The 15,101-nt window shown below is 39.7% G+C and overlaps 1 protein-coding gene across 1 annotated transcript in view; it reads right to left on the reverse strand.

Moving 5' to 3' along the window:
• LOC115149597 (NACHT, LRR and PYD domains-containing protein 12-like) overlaps nucleotides 1-15,101 on the reverse strand; it is a gene marked incomplete at both ends in the record, with an annotated part of 397,095 nt that overhangs the window by 292,971 nt on the left and 89,023 nt on the right. The gene's annotated exons all lie outside the window — the stretch shown is intronic.

Consider the following 15,101-nt stretch of genomic DNA (forward strand, 5'->3'; position numbering starts at 1 on the left):
CTCTACTGTCCTAGAAAATATCCCCAAATGGACATGGTTTAAACAGAAGTCCTCCCCTCAGACCAGTGGCTCCACAGACCAGAGTTTCTCATCTTTATTCAAGTTGAATGCAACTCTGATCATTTCCACCACCTCACCTGTTAAGGGGAGGTGAAGAAAAGGAGGTCTGGGAGGAGGTCTGCAGGTAGCCTGGACCGGACCGGTAGCAGCTAAGTTGCTGGCTCCATCCCCGGGCAGAGCTGCTCAAGTCAGGCCAGTGATGTTTGTTGATGTCATTTTCGTTAGCAAAGTTGTACGCTTTAATAAAAGCAGTTATTAAAAAAGCAATATTGTTGTTACGGTGTGGATTGTTGTTATTTATTAGAATTGAAACATCCAGTAGTCATGGTAGATGTTAGACTTTCAATGAGACACCTAACATTCCATCAGTCTGACACAATGTGTGACATGTTATATTAGAGAGGAGTCCTCTATACACATAAATTGCACTATAACGGTGACAAACGGTGCCCACAAACAGTTGGGACAGCTTTATGTAGAACCTAACAGCAGAGCTTTCATTTCAGCACCATGGAGTGAATCCTTTTAAAAGAACATAGCTGATATGGCTGACTTGCTTAAACAAATGTGGTTTCTACTGACACTTGAGATGTACAAACATAAGGGGACAATGAGTGGATAACAGGCAATCCGTAATTTTTATTAAGACATTAATGAGAGAGCTAGCATGGACGTAGTCAACATAAGCATTTGTTCAGCACTTTTGAAATGTACAGTGACAGAATTTTGAACATGGGCCGTTCTTACAGTATCTCCCTGTACACCAAGTCATAACTGCAGGATAAATAAAGAGGGCATATAAGCAGACAATGAAAGCTCTTACAATATTTGATGATTACCTCTCTCTAAAACAGGCTATAGTCTACAGGTGCACCAAGTCAGAGCAGTAGGCTAAGTTATGAGGGGAAAGGGACAAAATTATTAAGGTGAGGCACATGGGCTACTAACAGCTTACTACACAACATACACTTTGTATTACTTTCTTAGCTACAGTATACATATCTCCCTGGCATATGACATCATTTATAGAGCAGCATACAATACATTTTTGGACTCACCTTGTTGTGCTGTGCTCACTTGAACAGGAAGGTGTCGCGGCGGTTTGTCATCAAAATTTGTCATCAAAGTCTGGCATTTTCTGGATTTATGGTGCTTTCAAGACAACTGGGAACTAATAAAAAACAAGGTTGAATCATGAAGTCAGTGATCTTCAGGTCAGAGCACAAGAAAGAGGCCTGAGTTCCCGACTTGGAATTCCGAGTTGAATGACCGTTCAAAACTTGTTTTCCCAGTCGGAGTTCCCAGTTGTCTTGAACTCACTGAAGTCTAAGATTTCCCAGTTCCAAGTTTCTAGTTGTTTGGAACGCAGCAGGAGTCATGCTGAATAGCAGGCTAGTGATTGCTTTGTTAAGCTTGTAGTTAGCCACTGATTCCTTCCAAACCACTCATTGTTGAATTTGCCATTTCCAACTTCTTTAGTTTATTTGGAATGGTTGATGACCACCGATACTTTTATTCTATAGTTTCTCTTCATATGACAAGGATTGAAAAGGATTTGCCAGTAGATTGTTGACTGGATGCAGGATGATGACTGCTAGCTTGGTAGCTATGATTTTGAAAATATGATGTTGATCCAATCACGGCGCAACCAGAGAACATTACCAACCCCTACGCTCCGTATTTTTCGCTGGCTGCCCCACCACCACAGAAAGCACTAAGCTAGGCTGAAACACCTGCATTTATGAGCTGCCTTACTCAAGAAAGCAAAAGAGAAACCATGTCTGTATGCGGCTTTATTAACTCAATGATTTGAATAAGAAATGACATTGTTTGCAAACTGATATGTGACACATATTAATGCCAAAATAACATGCAAAACAGGCAACATATATGTATATATTTTTTTCTCCTGCTAAACACGTGGGGCTCAAAACGGGTGTGGCTCCGCCCCACCTGCCCTAAATGACGGCTCGCCACTGACAATACTATAATCAAAGATGATTCTATGATGAATACATTATTATTAAAAGATGAGCTCACCGTTTTTATTGGTGAATCAAAATTGGATGATTCAATCATACAGTGTTTTACAGCGGTGAAGTTAGCTTTATATTAAAATTCAGACTCTGCTCTTCAATACCTCTTCAACGGAACATGCAAGGATGATATCACTGTAATATTCTAAATCGGCTGATGATAGTGAATAAGTTAAACCCCTTGTTTTTCAAATTCGGTGTCATATTTCCTTTTTGGAGGTGAAATGTAGCTAAAAATGTGTATCCTCTGCTCAGAGGGTTAAGGGACCGTCTTAAAACTGCAATGCATACAATTCTCTCTAAATGAAAAATATCAATACCTTCTCAACTACATGACATAGGGATCTCAAACAAATTTGACACTGTAAAGAGACTTCTTCTCTCGAATGCAATTAGTTAAAAAAAAATTACTTCTATAAAATCTACAAAATGTAAAATAAATCACTTTACATAAAAAAAATCTTAATTAAAACATCAATATCTTCCACCACATAAGACTTTCATGAATACAACAGACTGTTATTGGTTCAGGGATGTCATGCCTCCAATCAACAACAATTACTTTTGTATTTTCTTACTTTAATAATTTTCTATCAATTTAAATTCACTTTACATAAAAAAATCTGAATTAAAACATCAATATCTTCCACCTCATAAGACTTTCATGAATACAACCAACTGTTATTGGTTCAGGGACGTTATGCCTCCAATCAACAGCAATTTGTGTTGTATTTGTTGACTTTGGATACTTTTTTACAAATGTTAATTAAATCTGCATGAATAATACTTTAAAAGGTCAATAGATTCCACCCCATGTGACAATCATGAGTAAAAGTAACTTTGATTGGTTCAGGGACCTCATCCTTCCATTCAAAAGCTATTACTTTTGTATTTTTTGACTTTGGTGATATTCTGCCAACTTAAATTGACTTTACATTAAAGATACTTCCTTAAAACCTCAATAGCTTCCACCCTATATTACTTTAATGAATACAAACAACTGTCATTGGTTCAGGAACCTCATCCCACAAACAAACGTCAATTACATTTTGTATTTTTTTACTTTATTTTTTTTTATAAATTTGAATTGACTTTACATGAAAAATGTTTCCCTAAAACTTCAGTATCTTCCACCCCATATTACTTTTATGAATACAACCAACTGATATTGGTTCATGGACCTCTTCCCTCCAATCCATGGCAATTACGTTTGGACTTCTGGACATTACAAATTAAGTCAAATTGAAAACAGTATTGGTATTGTTGAATTAGGTTTTCATAATAGCAAGCTAGGACTGATGGTTTGGTTATCTAAACAAGCAAATATGTTTGTTTGGTTACCAAGGCAACTACTGTAGCTATCTAGTAAACTTGCTAGCTACTTCAGTGGATGTTGAACTCATTTCCACCGGCAAATTAACACATTTCTACCGGCAAATGTGTTAAATTATAGCCATGGTATTAAAGGGATAATCAACTCAGGGCTTTATGGTTCTCTGGAAAATAATGCAAATCCATGGAAGGTCAGTTCCACAGTGTTCATTATTTACCATAGAACACATAGTCCCTCGTTGATTATCCCTGACATAACTTTATGAGCTGGATTTGCCTTCTTTGCAACAGTGGAAGCTGCTGAGGAGAGGACAGCTCATAATAATGGTTGGAACGGAGTCAATGGAGTGGTATCAACCCATCAAAGATGTGGTTTCCATGTGTTTGATACCACTCAATTGACTTCATTCCAGATATTATTATGAGCTGTCCTCCCCTCAGAAGCCTCCACGGCTTTGCAATTAGTTTGTTCGTTTTCAGTTGTTAGCATTTAGCCAAAAGCGTCTAAGTTAATTTGCTATCAGTTTGTGCTAATTTGTTAGCATTCTGGTAATAGATGCCCACAGGCTTTTCTTGTGTTTTTAGCATCCCCTCATGTGCTATGCTGGTAGTACTTTAAATCCTGGTATGAGAGAAGGACGGTATGACTATATGAAAATCTGGATACAGCCCAAGCCTAATCACCACACCTACCACACCTATGTACCACAACTACCACCCTTATCTACCACAACTACCACCCCTATCTACCACAACTACCACACCTACCTATCACAACTACCACAACTACCACACCTACCTATCACAACTACTACACCAACCTACCTACCACAACTAACAACCTACTATCACCACACCTACCACACCCACCACCATCACAACTACAAAACCAACCATCACCAAACCTACCTACCACAACTACCACACCTACATACCACAACTACCACCCCTATCTACCACAACTACCACACCTACCTACCACAACTACCACACCTACCACACCGACCTACCACAACGACCATCAACACATCGACCAAACCTACCATCACCAAACCTACAAACCACAACTACCACACCTACCATCACCATGTTCCTACTGTATATTTAATTACCACACCTACCAAACTTACCTATCACAACTACCATCACACCTACCCCATCTATCACACCTACCATCACCAAACCTACCATACCTACCTACCTTCACCACACCAACCATCACCACACCTATCACACCTACCCTCACCACACCTACCATCACCACACCCACCAAACCTACCTACCTACCAAAACTACCACACCTACCACAACTGTCACACCTAACATAACCACACCTACCATCACTATACCTACAAATACACCTACAATATCACCTACCATCACCATACCTACCATCCACACACCTACCATCACCACACTTATCACACCTACAATCACCACACCTATCCCACCTACCATCACCACAAATACAATACCATAATTACTTCACCACATCTACCATCAGACCTACCATAACCACAACTACCGTGTTTTTCATGGTGATTAATTTTTACATATAGCCTGCAGTAACGTCAAGTAATGAAATGCTATTGTGTTATTTGAAATCGTAAACAAAACCAAACGATTATTTTTCCGATAGCATATATGAAATGTTTTACACTGTTAGAATGTTGCAGTCAAAATGACTGCTCATCAGCTTAATGGGGTCGGGGGGGGGGGGGGGGGGGTCTTGAGGCCCAGCAGTTCCAGTGTTAACAGAGATCCTGAATCAGTCAGTTTGATTCTGAATCAGGAAGCTTGACTCTGAATCATGTGCAGTGTGACCACTGAGACTGAAGCCAACTCAATATGACTCCTGAGATCGACAGTTAATCAATTATAGTGTCTGTGAAAACAAACAAAATCAGTCAGTCTGGTGAGAGAGAGAGAGAGAGAGAGAGAGAGAGAGCGAGAGAGAGAGAGACTCTTGGTTTGACCACAAGAGAAGAGAAAGAAAACCTTTATGAGCTGAACAGTATGCCAGTGGAAGGGAGGACAGTACCAGGTGACCCAATTGTGGTTTGTGACTATTATGATTTCCATTGTAGCCAATTCAGTTGCAGTAATTATATTACAGATTTTTTTGGTAATTCCGTTACCAAAGTTGATCTCAGAAAAATCACTATAAGTCATTTTTATCTCTACCATTTCTTTCATTATAATCCCTCCTCACTGAGGGAGAGAAATGTGAAAATATCAAATCAAATCAAATTTATTTATATAGCCCTTCGTACATCAGCTGAAATCTCAAAGTGCTGTACAGAAACCCAGCCTAAAACCCCAAACAGCAAGCAATGCATGTGAAAGAAGCACGGTGGCTGGGAAAAACTCCCTAGGAAAAACTCCTGAGAAAGGCCAAAAACCTAGGAAGAAACCTAGAGAGGAACCAGGCTATGAGGGGTGGCCAGTCCTCTTCTGGCTGTGCCGGGTGGATATTATAACAGAACATGGTCAAGATGTTAAAATGTTCGTAAATGACCAGCATGGTCAAATAATAATAATCATAGTAATTGTCGAGGGTGCAACAAGCACGTCCGGTGAACAGGTCAGGGTTCCGTAGCCGCAGGCAGAACAGTTGAAACTGGAGCAGCAGCATGGCCAGGTGGACTGGGGACAGCAAGGAGTCATCATGCCAGGTAGTCCTAGGGCTCAGGTCCTCCGAGAGAAAGAAAGAAAGAAAGAAAGAAAGAGAGAATTAGAGAGAGCATATTTACATTCACACAGGACACCGGATAAGACAAGAGAATACTCCAGATGTAACAGACTGACCCTAGCCCCCCGACACATAAACTACTGCAGCATAAATACTGGAGGCTGAGACAGGAGGGATCAGAAGACACTGTGGCCCCATCCGATGATACCCCCGGACAGGGCCAAACAGGCAGGATATAACCCCACCCACTTTGCCAAAGCACAGCCCCCACACCACTAGAGGGATATCTACAACCACCAACTTACCGTCCGAAGACAAGGCCGAGTATAGCCCACAAAGATGTCCGCCACGGCACAACCCAAGGGGGGGGCGCCAACCCAGACAGGAAGACCACGTCAGTGGCTCAACCTACTCAAGTGACGCACCCCTCCCATGGACGGCATGGAAGAACACCAGTAAGTCAGTGACTCAGCCCCTGTAAAAGGGTTAGAGGCAGAGAATCCCAGTGGGAAGAGGGGAACCGACAAGGCAGAGACAGCAAGGGCGGTTCGTTGCTCCAGCCTTTCCGTTCACCTTCACACTCCTGGGCCAGACTATACTTAATCATAGGACCTACTGAAGAGATAAGTCTTCAGTAAAGACTTAAAGGTTGAGACTGAGTCTGCGTCTCTCACATGGGTAGGCAGACCATTCCATAAAAATGGAGCTCTATAGGAGAAAGCCCTACCTCCAGCCGTTTGCTTAGAAATTCTAGGGACAATTAGGAGGCCTGCGTCTTGTGACCGTAGCGTACGTGTAGGTATGTACGGCAGGACCAAATCGGAAAGATAGGTAGGAGCAAGCCCATGTAATGCTTTGTAGGTTAGCAGTAAAACCTTGAAATCAGCCCTTGCCTTAACAGGAAGCCAGTGTAGGGAAGCTAGCACTGGAGTAATATGATCAAATTTTTTGGTTCTAGTCAGGATTCTAGCAGCCGTATTTAGCACTAACTGAAGTTTGTTTAGTGCTTTATCCGGGTAGCCGGAAAGTAGAGCATTGCAGTAGTCGAGCCTAGAAGTAACAAAAGCATGGATTAATTTTTCTGCGTCATTTTTGGACAGAAAGTTTCTGATTTTTGCAATGTTACGTAGATGGAAAAAAGCTGTCCTTGAAGCAGTCTTGATATGTTCTTCAAAAGAGAGATCAGGGTCCAGAGTAACGCCGAGGTCCTTCACAGTTTTATTTGAGACGACTGTACAACCATCCAGATTAATTGTCAGATTCAACAGAAGATCTCTTTGTTTCTTGGGACCTAGGACAAGCATCTCTGTTTTGTCCGAGTTTAAAAGTAGAACATTTGCAGCCATCCACTTCCTTATGTCTGAAACACAGGCTTCTAGCGAGAGCAATTTTGGGGCTTCACCATGTTTCATTGAAATGTACAGCTGTGTGTCGTCCGCATAGCAGTGAAATTTAACATTATGTTTTCGAATGACATCCCCAAGAGGTAAAATATATAGTGAAAACAATAGTGGTCCTAGAACGGAACCTTGAGGAACACCGAAATTTACAATTGATTTGTCAGAGGACGAACCATTCACAGAGACAAACTGATATCTTTCCGACAGATAAGATCTAAACCAGGCCAGAACTTGTCCATGTAGACCAATTTGGGTTTCCAATCTCTCCAAAAGAATGTGGTGATCGATGGTATCAAAAGCGGCACTAAGATCTAGGAGCATGAGGACAGATGCAGAGCCTCGGTCTGACGTCATTAAAAGGTCATTTACCACCTTCACAAGTGCAGTCTCAGTGCTATGATGGGGTCTAAAACCAGACTGAAGCGTTTCGTATACATTGTTTGTCTTCAGGAAGGCAGTGAGTTGCTGCGCAACAACTTTTTCAAAAATTTTTGAGAGGAATGGGAGATTCGATATAGGCCGATAGTTTTTTATAATTTCTGGGTCAAGATTCGGCTTTTTCAAGAGAGGCTTTATTACTGCCACTTTTAGTGAGCTTGGTACACATCCGGTGGATAGAGAGCCGTTTATTATGTTCAACATAGGAGGGCCAAGCACAGGAAGCAGCTCTTTCAGTAGTTTAGTTGGAATAGGGTCCAGTATGCAGCTTGAGGGTTTGGAGGCCATGATTATTTTCATCATTGTGTCAAGAGATATAGTACTAAAACACTTTAGTATCTCCCTTGAGCCAAGGTCCTGGCAGAGTTGTGCAGACTCTGGACAATGAAGCCCTGGAGGAATACCCAGATTTAAAGAGGAGTCCGTAATTTGCTTTCTAATGATCATGATCTTTTCCTCAAAAAAGTTCATAAATTTATTACTGCTGAAGTGAAAGCCATCCTCCATTTGCGAATGCTGCTTTTTAGTTAGCTTTGCGACAGTGTCAAAAAGAAATTTCGGATTGTTCTTATTTTCCTCAATTAAGTTGGAAAAATAGGATGATCGTGCAGCAGTGAGGGCTCTTCGATACTGCACGGTACTGTCTTTCCAAGCTAGTCGGAAGACTTCCAGTTTAGTGTGGCGCCATTTCCGTTCCAATTTTCTGGAAGCTTGCTTCAGAGCTCGTGTATTTTCTGTATACCAGGGAGCTAGTTTCTTATGACAGATGTTTTTAATTTTTAGGGGTGCAACTGCATCTAGGGTATTGCGCAAGGTTGAATTGAGTTCCTCGGTTAGGTGGTTAACTGATTCTTGTCCTCTGACGTCCTTGGGTAGGCAGAGGGAGTCTGGAAGGGCATCAAGGAATCTTTGGGTTGTCTGAGAATTTATAGCACGACTTTTAATCTTCCTTGGTTGGGGTCTGAGCAGATTATTTGTTGCAATTGTAAACGCAATAAAATGGTGGTCCGATAATCCAGGATTATGAGGAAAAACATTAAGATCCACAACATTTATTCCATGGGACAAAACTAGGTCCAGAGTATGACTGTGGCAGTGAGTAGGTCCAGAGACATGTTGGACAAAACCCACTGAGTCGATGATGGCTCCGAAAGCCTTTTGGAGTGGGTCTGTGGACTTTTCCATGTGAATGTTAAAGTCACCAAAAATTAGAATATTATCTGCTATGACTACAAGATCCGATAGGAATTCAGGGAACTCAGTAAGGAACACTGCATATGGCCCAGGAGGCCTGTAAACAGTAGCTATAAAAAGTGATTGAGTAGGCTGCATAGATTTCATGACTAGAAGCTCAAAAGACGAAAACGTCATTGTTTTTTTTTTGTAAATTGAAATTTGCTATCGTAAATGTTAGCAACACCTCCGCCTTTGCCGGATGCACGGGGGGTTTGGTCACTAGTGTAACCAGGGGGTGAGGCCTCATTTAACACAGTAAATTCATCAGGCTTAAGCCATGTTTCAGTCAGGCCAATCACATCAAGATTATGATCAGTGATTAGTTCATTGACTATAACTGCCTTGGAAGTGAGGGATCTAACATTAAGTAACCCAATTTTGAGATGTGAAGTATCACAATCTCTTTCAATAATGGCAGGAATGGAGGAGGTCTTTATACTAGTAAGATTACTGAAGCGAACACCGCCATTTTTAATTTTGCCCAACCAAGATCGAGGCACAGACACGGTCTCAATGGGGAAAGCTGAGCTGACTACGCTAACTGTGCTAGTGGCAGACTCCACTAAGCTGGCAGGCTGGCTAACAGCCTGTTGCCTGGCCTGCACCCTATTTCATTGTGGAGCTAGAGGAGTTAGAGCCCTGTCTATGTTCGTAGATAAGATGAGAGCACCCCTCCAGCTAGGATGGAGTCCGTCACTCCTCAGCAGGCCAGGCTTGGTCCTGTTTGTGGGTGAATCCCAGAAAGAGGGCCAGTTATCTACAAATTCTATCTTTTGGGAGGGGCAGAAAACAGTTTTCATCCAGCGATTGAGTTGTGAGACTCTGCTGTAGAGCTCATCACTCCCCCTAACTGGGAGGGGGCCAGAGACAATTACTCGATGCCGACACATCTTTCTAGCTGATTTACACGCTGAAAGTTATACCTGAAAGTTATGTGGGTTTTTGGTAACGGAATTAAAAGGCACAAGGGAATTTTTCTGAAACTTAAAGAAGGTTAACTCTTTCTCTAAAACCAAATGTAAGTGTTGATATTAGTAGTCAGGGGTCTTTACGTCAACATGATTCTGTTTTTATGTAGTTCTGATATTGGACCTTTTAAGACTTTTTCTGGAAGATGTTTTCTAATATCCCTTTTCCCATGTTTACCCAGAAATCAAAGCCTTCACTGGTTGAAAAATGAATCTAGAGTTACATTTACCAAAAATATAGACTCTTAGATTTCATTTGACACCAAATTACACATGCTCCTATTTGTTGGGCTTCATCGTTTGATGTAAACTGGCGCCGTGCTTGGCTCACTCCACACAAATTTATGGTGACCAATAAAGTGAAGGAGATCTCATTTAAGATAATCCATAGATTCTATCCGTGGAATAGTTTGATTTCTAAATACATACTTGATGTTACCAGTGAATGCAGTTTTTGTGAACTAGAAACTGAATCTATTGAACACTTATTCTGTAATTGTTTATATAGTGAAGTGTTCTGGACTGATGTAAAACTATATCTTGGCCTCAAATTGCATACAACCATTGATATTACTAAGTTTGACATATTTTTTTACTACACTGATTCCACAATTGAACGTGAGTATGTCATAAATCTCTTTATTTTATTAGGAAAATGTTTCATACACAAATCAAAATTTATGAAGAAAAATCCCCTTTTCTTAATTTTTTTATCTGATGTGGAAAACTATTTAGAGTCTTTAAAACGTATACAAAACAAAATGTCCAAAACATTTATTCGATATACGTCTGTATTTGATTTGATATAATGTGGAATAGTTTTATTTAATTTTTTTCTAATTTCTTTGGAATCCCTCTGGCTGTTATGTTTATGTTTTGCATGTTACTGTTAATAAAAATAAAAAAAATAAAAAAAATAAAAAAGGAAACTTCAAAGCAGTGTACCGATGCCTGTATCACTTCATTACATCAAACAACCACCTGATTGGTTTGGTATTGGGCTTGTTCAACACTGCAGGCGACTGCCGACTGACTGATCTACAAGTCACCTTACATCTTAAATAACTACTCATTATTACTTATAAATCAGTCAGGCAGTCACCATTTACCCACAATGCAGCATGGATTTGATGCTCTCGAACACGGCCAGTGGTTTAGCAGATGACATAAAGGCTACGCTGTGCACGCTCTAGGGCGTGTGGGACGTCATCTATAATAATGTGACTGTTCTAAATGCTGTGTTGCTCAAACCTGTTGAACCTACATTGCCGTTCAAAAGTTTGGGCTCAATAAGAAATGTCCTTGTTTTCCATGAAAACATACATGAAATGAGTTGCAAAATGAACAGGAAATATAGTCAAGACTTTGACAAGGTTATAAATAATTATTTATAATTGGAATAATAATTGTGTCCTTCAAACTTTGCTTCCGTCAAAGAATCCTCCATTTAAAGCAATTACAGCCTTGCAGACCTTTGGCATTCTAGTTGTCAATTTGTTAATTGCTTCCTGAAGTTCCTCCCACAAATTGGATTGGCTTGATGGGCACTTCTTACCTACCATATGGTCAAGCTGCTCCCACAGCAGCTCAATAGGGTTAAGATCCGGGGACTGGTGACAAGGTTAGAAATAATGATTTATAATTGGAATAATAATTGTGTCCTTCAAACTTTGTGTCCTCCATTTCCTTCTTCAAGATCCCTTTTACCCTGTATAAATCTTCCACTTTACCACCACCAAAGCACCCCCAGAACATCACATTGCCTCCACCATGCTTGACAGAAGGAGTCAAGCACTCCTCCAGAATCTTTTCATTTTTTTTCTGGCCATTTTGAGCCTGTAATCGAACCCACAAATGCTGATGCTCCAGATACTCAACTAGCTTAAATAAGGACAGTTTTATTGCTTCTTTAATCAGCACAACAGCTTTCAGCTGTGCTAACATAATTGCAAAAGGGTTTTCTAATGATCAATTAGCCTTTTAAAATGATAAACTTGGATTAGCTAACACAACGTGACATTGGAACACAGGAGTGATGGTTGCTGATAATGGGCCTCTGTACGCCTATGTAGATGTCCCATAAAAAATCTGCATTTCCAGCTACAATAGTCATTTAAAACATTAACAATGTCGACACTGTATTTCTGATCAATTTGATGTTATTTTAATTGACTTTTTTGTTGTTGATTTTCTTTCAAAAACAAGGACATTTCTAAGTTACCCCAAACTTTTGTTACACCATGTAGGAGCAGTATAGACCTAGTCTGTTCATTATATACATCTACATGATGTATTGTTACACCATTTAGGAGCAGTATAGACCTAGTCTGTTCATTATATACATCTACATGATGTATTGTTACACCATGTATGAGCAGTATAGACCTAGTCTGTTCATTATATACATCTACATGATGTATTGTTACACCATGTAGGAGCAGTATAGACCTAGTCTGTTCATTATATACATCTACATGATGTATTGTTACACCATGTATGAGCAGTATAGACCTAGTCTGTTCATTATATACATCTACATGATGTATTGTTACACCATGTATGAGCAGTATAGACCTAGTCTGTTCATTATATACATCTACATGATGTATTGTTACACCATGTAGGAGCAGTATAGACCTAGTCTGTTCATTATATACATCTACATGATGTATTGTTACACCATGTAGCAGCAGTATGGAGGTACAGTGGGGGACAAAATTGTTGACACCCTTGATAAAGATGAGCAAAAACGACTCTATAAAATAAAGAATTCAAATACTGAGCTATATTGTATAAAAAATAAAGGGAAATTATATTATTTTACACTAATACAATTGCTCAGAGAAAAATATAGAGTTTAACATGTAATTCTCAAAAGGTAGGGGTCTGAATTATTGCCACCCATGTTTTCAATACTCCAGCACCCTCCCCTTGGGAGGATAATGACAATCAAATGTTTTATGAGATTAGAGAACATATTGGGTGGGACCTTAGACCATTCCTCCAAACAGAATCTCTCCATGTCCTTGTTTTATTTCGTCTGTCTTATGGACTGTCCTGTTCAATTCAAACCACAGGTTTTCAATGGAGTTCAAGTCCGAAGACTGAGATGGCCATTGAAAATGTTGATTTTTGTGCCCAAATAACCATTTCTTTGTGGATGTTGATGTGTCTTGCTGGAAGATCCCCTTATGGCCAAGTTTCAGCCTCCTAGCAGAGAGGTAACCAGGTATTGGGCTAAAATATCCTGGTAGAGGGTAAAGTTTATTTATTTATTTTATACAGTCATTTTTTCTCGTCTTTATCAAGGGTATCAATAACTAGGTGCTTATTTTGATATCTAGTTATTTGACTGAGTTAGAAATACAGATGTGGAGTAGATGTAGAGTTTGTTTTAAATTCTCATTAAAAAATGAACTAACACTTGTTGCTCTTTATACGTGTTGATATAATATTAATATTTAATGGAGAGGAAAAAAACGTTTCCCTAAACTTATAATATTATAATTAAATGAAGAATAAAAATAGTTTTCCCTCCTCAACTGCGTTTCCTCCCTCCAGACAGCAGATGGCGATATGTGTCTTTCAGGCGATGTTTCTAGTGTGACGTATAATCTAGTGGACGGAACGCTTCTTCAACAACTGCAGCCACCTCGGTAGCTCGCTAGCTGACAAAGTCGGAACATTCAAGCTCTTTAGACAATTTTGTGGTTTATTTACCACTTTGCTTTAAACATACTTATGTGGAAACAACTAGCTACCCCATTAAATTTAATATTTACGTTGTAAGTCAACTAGCTGGCTGGTTAAGTTAGCACTAGTCTAGTCGCTAATGCTAACTAGCTATTATCCCCGACCATGAGTTCACTAAGCTACTCTCCTCCTGTTAAAGAAGAGGAGGTCTGCTGGACGGAGAAAGAAGCTCTGGTGAAAGAGGAGGAGGAAGAGGAGGCTGTTACAATACAAAAACAAGTAGAGGGTGAGGCTGTTACCGTGAAAGAAGAAGAGAAAGACGTTACAGTGAAAGAAGAAGAAGACGCCTTCAGAGTGAAAGAGGAGGAGGATGTTAAAGTGAAAGAAGAGGAGAAAGATGCAGTTTTTGGAGTGGAGGATGAAGAGGGGGAGATTACTGTCACATTAGAGGAGGACGAAGAAGAGAAGACTGGAGAACTGATTAACACCAGTAAATACAGTGAGTACTAACTAATAAAACAGGGACATTGATCTGATTAATACCAGTAAATACAGTGAGTACTATCTAATAAAACAGGGACATTGATCTGATTAACACCAGTAAATACAGTGAGTACTATCTTATAAAACAGGGACATTGATCTGATTAACACCAGTAAATACAGTGAGTACTATCTTATAAAACAGGGACATTGATCTGATTAACACCAGTAAATACAGTGAGTACTATCTAATAAAACAGGGACATTGATCTGATTAACACCAGTAAATACAGTGAGTACTATCTTATAAAACAGGGACATTGATCTGATTAACACCAGTAAATACAGTGAGTACTATCTTATAAAACAGGGACACAAACTCTGCAGTTGTTGAACTAATGTGTGATTTTTTTTAGTTGATTTTTTTTTTTACTAAGTCTTTTTACTAAATATTCTGGGCCCTCAGTTTCCTGCTCCAGTGAGTTCTGGACAGACACAGCTGTAGGCTATTTGTGCAAAGGATAAGAAGTAATCAGGTATTTTATGACATTTCCACAGGATCAGAGCATTACATTTTTCCCTTTTTATGCTGAGTGGTTATCGAAAGGGCGAGAGCTGGAAATATTTTACGAAAATACTTTGAGGAACTATTGTCATCGGCAAATGATTTTGATTAGACTTTGTTTACTTGCTGTTTGAGGTGAAGAAAAATTAGCTTTGAGAAGCTCCACAATTCATTAGTGGTGGTGCGTTAAGACAATCAG

The sequence above is a fragment of the Salmo trutta genome, chromosome 15, assembly GCF_901001165.1.
Source record: "Salmo trutta chromosome 15, fSalTru1.1, whole genome shotgun sequence".
Classification (NCBI taxonomy): Eukaryota; Metazoa; Chordata; class Actinopteri; order Salmoniformes; family Salmonidae; genus Salmo; species Salmo trutta.